Source organism: Suricata suricatta, chromosome 5 (assembly GCF_006229205.1).
Source record: "Suricata suricatta isolate VVHF042 chromosome 5, meerkat_22Aug2017_6uvM2_HiC, whole genome shotgun sequence".
Taxonomy (NCBI): Eukaryota; Metazoa; Chordata; class Mammalia; order Carnivora; family Herpestidae; genus Suricata; species Suricata suricatta.
This window is the reverse complement of record NC_043704.1, coordinates 54,494,046-54,501,011: the sequence shown is the minus strand read 5'-3', so window position 1 is coordinate 54,501,011 and position 6,966 is coordinate 54,494,046. Positions and strand designations below refer to the sequence as shown.

The following is a 6,966-nucleotide window of genomic DNA, read 5'->3' as shown; positions in this document are numbered from 1 at the left end:
CGGCGGCGGCCGTGACCGTGGCCGAGCCGCGCCTTCCGCCTGCGCCTGGGAGCTGCCGCCGCCCGCCCGCGCCTCTGCTCGCCGCGCCTACAGGCCGAGGCAAGGGGAGCTCCCCGGCCCAAGCGACTGGACAACGCACCGAAGACCCTCTCCGAGCTGGGTGCTGGGACGGGTCAGCTAGCCCTGCGTCGCTGCCGCTCGGGAGTGGGCCACTCGGCACCTGCGGCCGTTCGAGAGCGCAGACTTGGCGGGCATGGCCGGCAGCCGCCGCCACGGCGAGTTGGAAGGGAGAACGGGATCAGTGGAGCCTCTTTCCTCTTCCAGACTCGCAGCGACACTGGAGGGACCAACCCCCAGCGCAGACATGCGGGACCCTCGGAGGGGACCAACTAGATCCCAGACCTCCCGCCGCCACCAGCAGGTTGGGGGCGCTAGTACTCGCGCTGTGAGCCCCTAGTGGGACTTTTCCGTTGTCGTCCTAAAGACCCTCCGCCGAAGGTGTCTTCCCGCTTAAACAAAGTCTGGTGTGGAAGATGATTCTCCTCCTTCCCCTTCCTCCCTTCCCCTACTCACTTTCGTTCATCTGTCTCTTGCCATCTTCCCAAAAGAGCCAGAGCAAATACGGACAGGAGTGAAGAAGTTAGGATACTGCAAAGTGTGGTGTGAGTGTGTGTGTGTGTGTGTGTGTGTGTGTGTGTGTGTGTGCGCGCGCGCGCGCGCGCAGAGTGGTAGTAGGGTGGAGGAAAATCATGAAAAATAGGAAATATCTGAATAACAATGGCACACACGTTCCGAGCCTGTTAGCAGTCTTGGCTCTGTCCAAGTGGAAGCAATTTTTACATACACAGTTCTAGGAAAAAATTTCGCGTGTACAGGCATCAGTGGGAGCTCGGGGTAACTGGGAGCTATCTTCTCAGTATTTATTTTACTTTTCTGAAGCATAGTCATATTCTCATCAAAGGGACTGGAGAAGTAACAGGGTTTTGGGAGACCATTCCTGGACACAGCTGAGTCTGTTTCTCAGAGTGGGATGGCCTTTGTCACCTATGCATGTGTCACTGGACTCTGCTCAAGGTGTAATATAAGGAGATGGATGCTCCAGGGGCTTGAGAGAACACCACGCTGTGCTCTAATGAATATCCTCATCACCACAGTGGACGAAAGCTTTTCTTGAGGATGAGGTGGGTTGCTGACTAGGTGGGTGGAAAACAGAAACTGAACACTTAAGGTATTCCTAGACCCCGCCCTAACTCCCCGCCCAACCTGAGCCTTCACCAAAGCAGCGTTAGATGCTTCACAGTAATACATCCTCTCCTTCACTTGCCACCCCCTCCGTAAAAACGCGGCGGTCAGAGTTGAGTGTTGAGTGTTTCGGGAAAACAGGCTCTCCGAGAGTCCTTTCGCTACTGCGTAGTCATGGAATATTCTTTTATTCAAGAGGCCTCTTCTAGTTGATTCTAACCAGATTCGGACTATTGTTCGCCTAAACACCTACAGGGGGCAGCAGATACTCTGCGATGCCCCGGTGACGATTAGGAAGAGAGTCCTGCTGTCCCTGAGAATGGAGTGTAAATAACGTTTGGAGTAGGAGACACGACCTACCGCCTCTAGTCCTCTGCAGTCCTGGGTCTCTAGTATAGGACCCTGGGCTCCTCCTGGGGACCCTGGGACTTCCCTGTGCAAGGAGTGGGCGCACCCATCTGTAAACTTAGCGCACACCATAAATAAATAAACTATTATGCATGCAAATGTTATGATTAATAAGATGCACAGGCACTTGAGAATGTTACAGAATCTATTGAAGCTTTTGACGTTTTTAAAGTTTTCTCAGCCACTAGAGAAAACTACGACTATCACAGTGTGTTTGGACGATGGTAGTGGGATCTGTTAAATTGTTTTGAATTTTACAAAGGCTTCTCTCATTAGAAGAAGTTGGGAACTACTGCTGACCCATTAGAGTCATCAGGTTACTGCGGCAAAGGTTCTGAGGCACCTAGGAAGGGAAGCTAGGAGGACTAGGCAGTTGGGCCAGGGCGTTTGTCTGCGGGGGCCGCCTGACGTCTGCAAGCGCAGTCTTCCCGAGATCGCGGCGTGGTGGCGGCTCGGATTGGTCCAGACCGGGAGAGATCGGGCAGCGGCCGGATTTTCTTGAAAACCTAACTACCGCCCCTGATAGCCTAACATTTTTGAGTTTTCTAAATTGTCAAGGGGACGTTATAGATCTTATACAAAGCCACGTTTTCCCAGAAACGAGAACTTTCCTTTTCCTTTTCTTTTCTTTCTTTCTCTCTCTCTCTCTTTCTTTCTTTCTCTCTTTTTTTTTTGTAAATTAAAAATATATTTGTGGAGCATTATTTTTTTTACAAAAGGAGAATGCTATGTAAAAATTTAGAGGCTATTACAGTAATCTAAAATATTTTTTTAAAGTGACAACTTCTAAGTTATCTGCAGGAAAAGTACATAAATCTTATGCACAGTTAAAAAACCCTAATTAATCCCTGAACTACCTTTGCAAAGTAGGGAAGAATTAGTTTTTAATTACAGAATTTATCATAACACTAGATGTTTTCATTTTATTACAGTTATGAACAAAACATTGATAACTACTTTTAATGCATTTTTCCCAACACTGTAACACTTTCTAAAAATACAGCCATAATTACAAAAGAAAGGAAGAATTTCAATAGTAACTGTCAGAAATTTCATTAACATGGAAAGTTCATATCATGATGTAAGAATGTAGAATCTCCCCAAAATAATGATGAATACTAATTAATGTAGTATGAAACTGGTAGGGAAATATTAAATTTGAATTTGAGAGGGCTGAGGAGGAATTAGAAGTGGAGAAGAGAAGGACTTGTGGTCCAGGTGGGAGAAAGAAAGTGACTAGATCCAGGTAGATTTCCAAACTGGGTTCAAAATCCTTTCTTAAGAGAAACCAGAGACCCACCTGCTTCTTTGGATAGTCATTCCTACAGCTCTTGAACCAGAGGACTGGTTCACCATGGGATCTGGAACAGAGATCTTTGTGCCTAAAGATAAATGAGCAATTTTGAATTTTAAATGCTATTTACCTTTAAATGTGTGTATTAAACAATGGCACACTGAGCATGGAATCATGTTTTATTCCAAGTTTTGAAGTGGCCAAAATTGCACCAATGACTGACCACAAAAAGTTTCTTTTTTAAAAAATGTTTACCACTAATTGGCAATAATATGAAATATTGATAATCTCAGGTTTTGAAGAAGTAAATTGGCATGTAACACAACTTAGTTTATTTGCCTAATGATGATGGCTGTCATTTGGTGTGCCACGCTACCACTCTATAAAGCAGATATAATTAGCTCCATTTCATGTATAGGAGAACTGTGGTAGAAAGAGCTTAGCTCCTTACCTAAGTGTACACAGTTATTAACTGGACAGCCGCTTTCTGATTCTAGAGCCCAAAGTTTTTATGCATTCTTGCTCCACACCCTGGGACCACAGTGTATTCCTGTAGAGGACACATCTGGACTCCCAGATGTCTGCTGACTGAGCAAATATGGGCAAACTAATTTCTATCACAGTTTGAGATCAAAACCTAAATTAATAAAAGAAAAGAAAAAAAACCTATATGCCACAGAGAGTCTCAGTCTGGAGTTTCTACATTCTAAAAGATTTATGGAAGTAAAAACTGGTTAGGGAGGAGTCTACAACCTATTTTAAAATTTTAACAATCTAAGAAGAAATTATATAATTACTGCAGACAGACTAAAATTCTGCTATTTTTTCTTTGCCTGGTATTACATGAATACAGAGCTGTATGGGCAATGTAAAACAGGGAAGGGAATTAACTGTTGCTTAATAAATGCAGCTTATTTGCTAGACAATATCTTTACATTAGGTCCATGGAGGGTTGTAAAAATAATATGTATTAAAATGGAGACTTTGGACATGAAAAGGAACCATTGATACATGATAAATTCTCATATAATATAGTCAGTTATTTTCCTAGTTATTACTCCTGCCACTTAATAAATCATAGGTCTCTGATAATAAAAAACTTTTGCTACTTTGGAGAATTTAATACTGCATTTCCACAAGCACAATACATTGCTATGTGAAGAACACTAATGTAAACTGATCATATTTAAATAATCAACACCGTTTATTTAAGGCCTCAAAAGATTATGGGGAAGGAGTATGTTTGGAGATTACGGGTACCTGGTTTCATAGCGTGGTTTCCCGAGATCCTCCTGATCGCTCCCTTACCTAGAGTGTGTCCAGCAATTTTCAAATGTTTTGGTCTCAGCACCCCCAAAAGCTTTTGTGATGTGGATCACTTCTATGGATACTCATTGTATTAGGAATTAAACTTGGAGAAACTAACTAACAAAAATGATCAGGTCAGCACATATTAACACAAATAACATATTTTTCCTGAGAAATAATGATACTTCCCCAAATAAACAAAAGATTGAAAAGGATGTCTTCCATTTTGTAAATATCTTTAATATCAAACTGGACTTAATATCTAGCTGGCTCTAAGGAGCTAGATTTTCACATTTGCTTCTGCATTCCAAAAGTTGTGATTTGGTGTGTAGTTTGAAGTGTATAAAAAAATCTGGCCTCAGAGAAATGTATAGTAGGAAAAGGGAAGAGTATTTTAGTAGCTTTTTTTGGATTATTGTCATTATTCTTTGATATTAATCCAAAATTCTTCAAGTGGTAATTTTTAAAAAGTTGCAATGTGGAGTTAAATCTATATCATTACACTTTTCATATTCTGTTACCTTAAAGCCCATTGGTCTGCTGAACGGACGTTTTACCTGCACATGATTTGTAATATCATGCACTGGTCATTGGGAAACTGTTGGTTCACTGAATTATGCAGATCTTTCAAATGTTGGCTAATTTCATCATTCAGTATCAAAAACATCATATTTATTCATATTATGTCTGATATCCTCAGGAAAGATTTTTACATACAAGTTTTCCAAAATTCATATTTCTGCTTGAAACCTCAAATTTTATCATTGGTTGGTTTCCTTGAAGTGACAGGCTTGCTTTTGTTTATTTCTGAGGAAATATTTGCCAAATACTCAAGTCTGAATAACCACAGTCTGTCAGTTGTTCTTTCAGATAAAAATGCTGCTCTATGAAAAAAGTGGCTAGTTCAACTTGAAACTCAGTTGTACCAATGCTTTTTCTCAAGACAGCCATTGTACTTCTGTATGTAGCACAAGTACTTTATGTCTCCCTCCCATTGTGTCCCAGAGAATATTAAGAAAACATAGCCTAAAGGGTCAGTATTCAATAATATTAATAATTTTCACTGCTTTATCGCAGACATTCTTAAGTGAAAATGACTTTCTACTTCTTGTCCTCTTCCTCTTCCCTCTCCCACTTCCCCCTCCTCCCCCTCTCCCCTTCCTGTTTCCCCTCCCCTCCCCCCCACCTTCCCCTCTCACTTCTCCTACCAGTCCTTCTTCTCCTCTCCTTTCATTGCTGCAAGTAAGTGGTGATGAAGAATGCAGTGACTACTACCGTAGTTTGATGCTATTGCCTTGCTTTCTACTGAGGCAACCGCAGTTTTACCCATCATCATGAAAACATCAACACAGAGAAAAAGGCAAATAATATCTTCACATTGTCAAGAAAATAGTTTTATCCTCACTGAACTCCTGAAATGATCGCAGGGACCTTTAGTGGTCTACGGACCCTGCAGGGTTTAAGAACCACTGCTCTAGAGCAGTTGTTTTTCGGATCACTTGCTTTGACTTAATTACATGCTGCCATGTTGTTAGTTGTCTACAAATTTAATCTCTCTCATTAGGAACTGTATCATTTATGTCTTTGTATCCTGACCATTGGTGAAATTCCTGGCACTCAGTACAGTTTAAGTTTGTTGATGATCAATTGACCCACTAGAAATAGTGGTTCATGTACACACTTGTATTATCACATATCACAGCCTAGTTGTTGATGTTGTTTTTAATGTTTATTTTTGAGAGAGAGAGAGAGAGAGAGAGAGATAGAGAGAGAGCGAGCACAAGCAGTGGAGGGGCAGAGAGAGAGGGAAACACAGAATCCAGGCTCTGGGCTCTCAGCACAGAGCCCAACACAGGGCTCAAACTCACAGACTATGAGATCATGACCTGAGCTGAAGTCAGAAGCTTAACCAACTGAGCCACCCAGGCACCCTGGTAGTTGTTTTTGATTTTTACTTATGGTACTAAGTGACAGTGATGGTTTTGGGGTAATACATTTATTCAGAGGAAGGGAAGAACATATGTCATGATATGTTATAATTTTTTCAAACAGTAATGTCACTGGCAGCCATGTTCTTGTGCATGCTCTATTTTAACTTAGCTATTTCACTGCTAGTACTCTGGACACAACTTCACATAATAGGTGTGTAAGAATTCAAGTCCAGTCTGTGATGCATTTAAAATATTACAATTACTAGTATCATCAGAGGAATGGCTTCTAACAGTAAAGGGATTGTCCATTTTGATGGACAAGCTGAAAAAGCACAGCTGAGCTTTGGACAGTTCATTAGTTCCACGCCTTTGGGTCATGCAAGACTTTTTAAATATGTGAGGAAGTTCTGTTGCCTGGGCAGTCATAAATCCATATCCTATAAATAGCACAATGCTTGTATTTTGCACTCTTCACACCCTTAGTCTTTACTATTAGAAATCATGTAGTGGCGGGAGCAATACCTCATTTTCAGTATGGGATATTACTTCTCTTTTTGTAGATACATTTGCTAAGAATAACTCACCACATGTATGATTCAGTGGTAATAAAGACAGGCCAAGAAAGTATGCAAGAATCCCCAATATGCCTTCTTTTAAAATGATTAAGATTTAGATTTGAACTTGATGAGTAGTAGGTGTGTTCAGGCCTGTTCCCCATAAAGTAGCATATGCAATGTCAATATTTTACTAGTAATCCTTTCTGGGAGGGGAGGTGTCCAATGA

At 41.5% G+C, this 6,966-nt stretch overlaps 1 long non-coding RNA gene across 7 annotated transcripts in view; it reads right to left on the bottom strand.

Moving 5' to 3' along the window:
- Positions 1-670, bottom strand: part of LOC115292649 — an 8,632-nt gene extending 7,962 nt beyond the window's left edge. For 5 of the 7 annotated variants that reach the window (XR_003909079.1, XR_003909077.1, XR_003909082.1 and 2 more), the window contains exon 1: positions 574-670. This is a non-coding gene — a long non-coding RNA (uncharacterized LOC115292649). Of the gene's footprint in view, positions 1-139; positions 405-573 lie in introns of those variants that run through there. The other 2 variants (XR_003909078.1, XR_003909083.1) reach the window with 2 other exon arrangements.
- Between the last annotated feature and the right edge of the window lie 6,296 nt (positions 671-6,966).